Genomic DNA, 8,446 nt, shown 5'->3' with positions numbered 1-8,446 from the left:
GACACACGACAAATCTTTACCCATTAGAGTCTATGGGTTTCATTTTCTCTGTGAAACTTGGCAAAAAAAAAATACAAATACTGGTATGGGATGTTATCCAGAATGATTGGGTTTTCCAGATAAGTGATGTTTCCGTTTTTGGATATTTATACCTTAAGTCTACTAGAAAATCATGTAACATTGAAAAAACCCAATAGGATGGTTTTGCCTCATTTGCATCAGTAATTATTATTAATGAGCAAATTTTTTAGCAAAAAAAGTGCTGCAAAAATTTGCTGTGGAAAATTTCACTGCAACAAAAAAAGTCACCATAAAAAAAAACGCCCATTGCATTTGGAGAAAAAGTTGCCAAGACAAAATTGTAGCTGAGACAAACAAGTCGCCATAAGAAAAACGCACATTTTCTTTAATGCATTTGGACAAAAGTCGCAGAGACAAAAAAGTCACCAAGCTAAATTGTTGCTGAGACAAAAAAGTCGCCATAAGTAAAAAATTGCTGCGTGTAAAAAAACGTTTTACGCCCATTGACTTCAGTGTGTTTAGTGAATTGTTTCACATTTTCAGATTTTTTTTGGCAAAGCGGGACAGATTCGCTCATCACTATTAATTATATATTAGTTGGGATCAAGTACAAGCTACTGTTTTATTATTACACAGAAAAAGGGAACTTTTTTTAAACTTTGGATTATTTTGATAAAATGGAGTCTATGAGAGACGGGCTTTCCGTAGTTTGAAGCTTTCTGGAGAACAGGTTTCTGGATAAATAATCCCATCCCCGTACCTCTAAAAAAAGTTATAACTTTTACTTGGCGAAGTTTTGTATTAAAGGAATTCATGGTTTTTTCACTTTGTTTTTTAGAAATATAGAAAAACCTTTTTTTACATTTGTGGAAAAAAAAAAAAAAACGCAATTCGATTATCATTAAATATACCCCCATACTGTCAAGGCCTAACGACTTTTGTAAAGTTAGAGTTGGGACCAAAGAGGAAGCTGCTGTGCAAAATAGCAGATAAAGTCCAATTCAAAGTACACAAGGGGTTAAGCAGATCAAGGTCGGTATCCAGGCAAGCAGCAATCAGCGTAGCCACGAGTCAAAACAAGAAGGTCAGGAATTAGTAATGAGCGCATCTGTCCCATTAAACTTTGCTGAAAAATTCGCGAAATGCATGAAGTAAATAGGCGTAAATTTTTTAAAGCGTAGGACACTTTTTTCTCACTCCAAGGGGCAAATTAACTAAGATGCAAAGTTGCGCCAGGCACAACTTCGCCGCACTTCGCCGCACTTCGCTGCACTTCGCCAGGCGTAGTTTCGCCAGCGCTCCCCAAATTCACTAAAATGCGAAGTTGCGCTCAGGGGTAGCGTAAGGTTGCGAAGTTGCGCTAGCGTTGATTCGCTATGTAAAGCGAAGTTGCGCTAGCGAAGGCTAATTTGAATACGGCGCCAAATTCAAATTTCAATGGAGGAATACGTATCTGCACTACAAATGCCTAGAAAACCTTCAAATCATCAAATAAAAATTTTATTTTGCCCTACACATGTGCCCACTGTCTAGGTAAGTTGCCATGAGTCAGGAAATGTAGGGGGGAAGGAGGGGAGCCCCAAAAAATTTTTCGATCTTTTTCAGCCTATCACCCATAATGTAGAAAACACGCCAGCGTTTTTTGGGACTTTTTTTGAAACAATCCCTATCTACTCTATTGCGCTTCGCCAGGTCTGAGGTGGCGAAGGAAGTCTAGCGTAAAAGGTAGCGTTCAGTACACTGCGCAAGTTAGTGAATTTGCGTAGTTACGTCGCTAGCGAAAATTCGCCTGGCGTAAGGGTGTGAAGTAACACTAGCGAAACTACGCCAGCGTTCGTTAGTGAATTTGCGCAGTAACGAAAATGCCAAACACTAGCGAATTAACGCTAGCGTTCGGCACTACTGCGCTTAGTGAATTTGCCCCCAAATGCGTTAAAGTCAATGGGCGTTTTTCTTGTGGCAACTTTTTTTGTTTCTGCGACTTTTTTGCCCAATGCATTAAAGTCAATGGATGTTTTTTGTTATGGCAACTTTTATGTCTTGGTGCCAATTTTGTCTAGGCGTCTTTATTGTTGAGGCAAAATCTCTCTCACGGAGTTTTGGTGCAGTTCCACGAAAAATTGCAGATGGCTTAGTGCAGAATATTGCCGCAAATTCATGCCTATCGACAAAATTTACTCATCACTATTACGAATCAGTCAATAAAGAATTATTCCGCACCAAGGAACACTCACAAGTAGAACCTGTATTTGGGCATTGTACACAGGAACTTCAGCATCTTTTATTTTGAATTTGGAGCCAAACTGTGGTGCGGTGATGTTACTATGGGCACCGCCATCTTGGTTTCCATTCATTTATCAAATGGTGAACTTTCACTATCACTCCTTGATAAATATGCCTTTAAAAATTCCATAGAACTGAATGGAGAGAGGCGGTATTTCACTCTGCGGACCGTGAAGATCTCTAACTTCACTCTTTGATAAATCTACCCCTTAGCATCTTGCCTTTCTATGGCGTGGTACTTCAAGCTGACCTTTAGAGGCAGATTTATTAAGGATCAAATTGAAAATTTGAATTCGAATTTTCACATTTTTTTATGGTCAAAACTGTCAAATTCAGCTTGAGAATTATCCAAACTTGATTACAGTTTTTTTTTTTTAAAAAAATCTGAATTTGATTTTTGAGATTTATCGTACTCTGGCCCTTTCGACTATTCACCACCTAAAACCTGCTGAATACATGTATAAGTCAATGGAGAGGTCCAGGGATCAATTTGGAGATGTTTGTAGCCTTTTTGACATTAAGGGGCCGATTCACTAACTTCGAGTGAAGGATTCGAAGTAAAAAAACTTCGAATTTCGAAGTAAAAAAACTTAGAATTTCGAAGTGTTTTTTGGGCTACTTCGACCATCGAATGGGCTACTACGACTTCGAATCGAACTATTCGAACTAAAAATCATTCGACCATTCGACCATTCGATAGTCGAAGTACTGTCTCTTTAATTGTGAAAGTAATAAAATAGAGAATGCCAGCACTCCCTTGCCTTCCCCCCCCCCTCGCAGTCTAACAGTAGAACAATGGGAAGGTAACTAGATAACAGCTCCCTAACACAAGATAACAGCTCCTCGGTACATATGAGAATAGCGCTTAGTAAAAATCCATGTCCCCTGGGACTCCTTCAGTTACATTGAGTAGGAGAAACAACAGCCTGCCAGAAAGCAGTTCCATCCAGAAGTACTGACTCTTTTCTAAAAGCACATGACCAGGCAAATGACCTGAAATGGCTGCTGACACACCAATATTAAAACTAATAAAAATATGCTTGTTGCTTCAGGAATAATAATATTGTAGAGTAAATTATTTGCAGTGTAAACAATGCAATTTAGAAAAAAAAATACACTATAAAAACCATGACAGTTTCCCTTTACATTCTTTTTTAATTGTGCTCCCTCTGTTGAAGCAACAAATAGATTAACCAAATGCCATGTGCAAAAGCCTTTTTTAGTTCATAAAACACCTGTTAAACACAGATGTTAGAACTGTACCAATAGGAAGCACTAATTTAGTTACAATAAAGCTTTCTAATGAGCATATTCCAATTTCTTTCATATGGCAATATTAATTAGAGGAGGTAGTTTATGTAACATTTATCTCTCCGAGAGACGGACCCATTTATTTCCCATTGTTATTATATCTGAAAAATAACACATATCAAAGCTTTCCTGTATAACCAGAGTCATTAAGCAACAGACAGTCCATTCTTTGATCTTTGTGGACAAATTCCTAGACTGTATTTGGGTGGGTATTAACTTGATCAGATATACAGATGGAGCAAGCATGGCTCAACCGGGTGGTCCATGTTTCTCACGAGCATTAATCTTTACAATGAAAAAAAGGGTTTGCTAGGTTGTATAATGTTGATCCAAAAGTCTGTCCATCTGTAGTGCTGAATTGTGCATGTCTTCCTGTAAAGCAGTGGTTCCCAAACTGTGGAATGTCTCCCCTGGGGGAGGTCTTGGAGCAGTGGCAAAAGATGCTCAGCTTGAAGGCCAGTTAGGAGGAAATGGATATTTTCCCCCTAGTTCCGTGATCCCCAACTTGTGACTTGTGAGCAACAAGTTGCCCACCATCCTCTTCATGTTGCTCCCAGTGGCCACAAAGCAGGTACTTATTTTTGAATTCCTGGCCTGAATTCAAGATTAGGTTGCAGAAAACCAAGTGTACTGCAAAACAGACTGCCTGTCTACATAGAGGCTAATAAACAGTCAATCACAGCCCATATTTGGCACCCCATTAACTTGTTTTATGCTTGTGTTGCTCCACAACTCTTTTTACAATTGAATGTGGCTCAAAAAGGTTGTGAACTTTTGCCCTAGATACACCTTAAAGCCCAGATTGACAGCCAGTTAGGGTGAGACCTGGGGTGAAAATATTTTTGCTGTCTCAAATATTTCTGGAACTATGACTGCATAACAAAACACCAGTATCTATTTCATGAATTAAATTAAAACGTTTGACATTTGAGGTGGACCCTGACCAAAAGGTAGAGTATCAATGGTGGCTAAAACGGAAAAGGTGTCCTTACAGTGTAAGGACACCTGATTAGTCGATAATTGCTCTCAAGGTATGCCTGACCATATCATCCAGAGAAGGGGTCCCCATTCTTTTTTTTACCCATAAGCCACATTCAAATGTAACAAGAGTTGGGGAGTAACACAAGCATGATAGTTCCAAGAGAGTGCCACATAAGCACTGTAAGTGCAATTTGGTAGCCCCTATGAGAACTGGCAGCCTTCAAAAGGCTCTGTTTGGCAGTACACCTGGTTTTTATACAACCAAAACTAGCTTCCTAGCCAGGAATTCAAAACTAAGCACCTGCTTTGAGGCCACTGGGACAACATCCAAGGGTTTGATGAGCAACATGTTTCTCACAAACCACTGGTTGAGGATCACTAGGGAATGCTTTATAAAGCACAACCTGGTGCCCCTATTTAACTAGTATGCCTTTCAGAGAACGGGGCAACAAACACCTGGCATGCTAAGAAAATCAGGTGGCATTTCAGTAAAAATGTCAGCCTGCATCACAAAAATGAACAAATCTAACTACAATCTATTACAGGTGGTCAATTAAATGACTTGGTCTGTTTGTCAGAGTAAGGCCATGTATGTTGTTTTAGCACATCAATAATATCTAACTAAATAAAATTCAACCGACCATTCCTATTGGCAAGAGGTGAGTCATTTCTTCATTTTGATTTTACATTATATATATTTACATATCTATCGGCCGGTTTTGATAAATTCTCTCTTATTCTAAATGTTGAATCGCTTCCTCTCTGTTTCTTCAATCTCCTGGGTCATCTGTTTTTTTTGTGAAATTTCATAATATTTTCCTAAAATAAATTGCCCTTCTTCCCGCACTTGATTGCTTGCAAAAGCGTACCGACGAGAGGCTCCTGTTACAAGTATTATTCAGCACAATGGTATTTTGGGTTGAATGAGATTTGCATATAAATTGATATGAAATAACCATTACTTTTACTGGCTACAATAAGGTTATATCCCAGCATGGTCCTTAACAAAATTTGTCTGGACACAGTTTCAATGATGCTATTCTAGAAAAGGCTTTCATTTTAGCTGAAATTAATATCCAGTCTGTTCCATCAACTGGCCCAAGCACCAAATGATCTATTACGGCGATATGGAAATACTTCTGTGAATTGGGAGGGCTGTTTTAAATAAGCCAGAAATATATCATCAATCATAATGTAAGAATATAATTTACATTTCCCATTTGAATAAAGCACAATTGTATCAATTATTCCAAAGTCTGGCATGATATTCAATAAAAAGAATGTTGTGTTGTGTTTATCAAAGCAGAATTTAGTATATTAAATGGAAAATTACTTACATTACTACATTTTACCAACACAGTTACTCACAGACAACATTCAGTAACTATTACTATAAAATTAAAGTATTGATCTCATTTTTAGGTGTGGGTAATTGAACTGTTGACATTTATTTACACCTATGGTAGACAATTATCCTCAAAATAGTAGAAATAACACGGCAGCCCTCGTGTTTTACATTCAGGGCTACCTGGGCCCTGCTTGGTGCTGCAGACCTTCAGTTAAGTAGTTAGGAAGAATTACCTGACTCAGACACAATCTTATTGGCCAGAGGGGAGAAGGCTAGGTGGACAAAAGCACTGCCTAGAAACATGATGAACTTAGTATTAACACTGATGTATCACCCAAGAGAACACCAGAGGAGCCACTGCTAACCATCATTTATGAAAAGCAGGCCTGGACAGTCAGGGAAATGCAACATTCCTCTCATGGGCCAGCAGACGGGTTCGGAGGCATCAGAGTTCCAGTCTTGTTTCTGTGACACACAAAGATCCGGGGAGAGAGGTAGAGTGAAGGGAGTGTCTGTGTATCTGTCTGTGTGTGTCTGTGTGTGGGCTGCTTTGATTTTTTTTGCCCGGGTTGATTTTTACTCCCAGTCCGGCTCTGATGAAAAGCGATAAACCATCCAGGGGAGCTGGGAAGAAGACTAACACTCTACAATGATTGTTCATCACTCTAAAATGAGTGGTCTGGAACATCCCACAGTAGGACTTTATACAGAAAGACCAACCCATAGCCTTCCAACCTGCAAGATACCTGTGTAATGATCAAAATAGTGCATTTCTCTCTGAATATCTGAGTAAAATGGGTCATTCTAGACATTTTTCAGAAGAACAGCATACTTTGATTTAAAGGTTGTTTGGAGAGGGGAAAACATATAAAGAAGTGAAGAAAATGATAGGCTGTTCAGTTAAAATGATCTCAAATGCTTTAAAATTGAACCAAAACATGAAAGATGTGGAAGAAAATCAAAAAAATACCATTCAAATGGATAGAAGAATAGTCAAAGTGGCCAAAGTGACTCAGACAATGATCAGCTCCAGGAAGCTCAAAGAAGGTCTAAAGTTACCTCGGAATACTGTTACAATTAGAAGAAGCCAAGCTATCGGCAAGAAGCCCCTGCAAAGTCCCATTGTTGAAAAAAAAAAAAAGATGTGCTGAAGAGCTTACAACTTACCAAAAAACACATTGGGTCTTGGCTTTTGAGTCTATGGGCCGCAGACAACCACCAAACACTGAATTGAAGCCACAGTACAGAATGAAGCTGGTGGCACAAGCATCATGATATGGGGATGTTTCTCATACTACGGTGTTGGGTCTATTTATCTAATACCAGCGATCATAGATCAGTTTAGACAACGACCCCAAACACACCAGTAAATGAGCAACATCTTGGTTCCTGACCAACAAGATTGACGTTCTGGAGTGCCCCAATCCCCGGACATTAATACAACAGAAAAATGTGCAGTGACATCAAAAATGGTGTTTGTGAGGCAAAAACAAAACATGCAGAAGAATTGTGGAATGTAACAGGTTGTTGGAAGTTGGTGGACTCCATGCAACAAAGATGTGCAGCACAGAAAAAGGGTTTCCAGATAAGGATCCCATACCTGTATAAGAATTTTGAGCTTTATTCACTTTTTAAAACACACTGCTATTATTCTGAACACAACTGTATACATACAGAGGAATAACAACATTTACATATTCCTTACTGCCAAAGGGAACCCCAAAACCTGACTAAACACAATGGTATTATTCTGAACATGACTGTAGCTAGTTTGCAAAGCTAGAGATCCCAATTGGTTGAGAAGTTCTCTAGAAAGACTGTTCTTTCTAATTCCAATTTGTGTAGTCTTAGAGATTTTTTTGACCATGACTAAACTTACATTAAAAAAACACAAATGTCTACTTATTTACTAAAAAATCTAATACAAAAAAGAATGGATGAATAAAAACGAAGTAGGAATATATCATATTTGTAATATTTACAGTATCATAGGAATATAAATCCTTGTTTACTCTGAATTTTTAACATGCTTACAAGTGAAAAAAACATTCCAAAACTTTGATGTAACTAAATATTTTAAATGTGGTTATGGCCCTGTTGTATTTTTATACCTAGTGGTCTGTGGAGTATCTATTGAAACCCATAAGGTGAGGGCACTGTATTTATAATACCAAGTTTCCCAGTGTCTCCAACCTCTATTTGCCAGATCAGTTGTACTTCCACTGAACAGGTATGGGACCTGTTATCCCGTATGCTCAGGATCTGGATTTTTCTGTAAATTGGATCTCCATACCTTAAGTCTACTACAAAATCATATAAACATTAAATAAACCCAATAGGCTGGTTTTGCTTCCAATAAGGATTAATTATATCTTAGTTGGGATCAAGTACAAGCTACGGTTTTATTAATACAGAGAAAAAAGGAAATAATTTTTAAAAATTTGGATTATTTGGATAGAATGGAGTTCATGGGACATGGCCTTTCCATTACGGATAACTGGT

The sequence above is a fragment of the Xenopus laevis genome, chromosome 2S, assembly GCF_017654675.1.
Source record: "Xenopus laevis strain J_2021 chromosome 2S, Xenopus_laevis_v10.1, whole genome shotgun sequence".
NCBI classification, from domain to species: Eukaryota; Metazoa; Chordata; class Amphibia; order Anura; family Pipidae; genus Xenopus; species Xenopus laevis.
The sequence above is the reverse complement of the archived record's forward strand: the minus strand, read 5'-3'. Positions refer to the sequence as shown.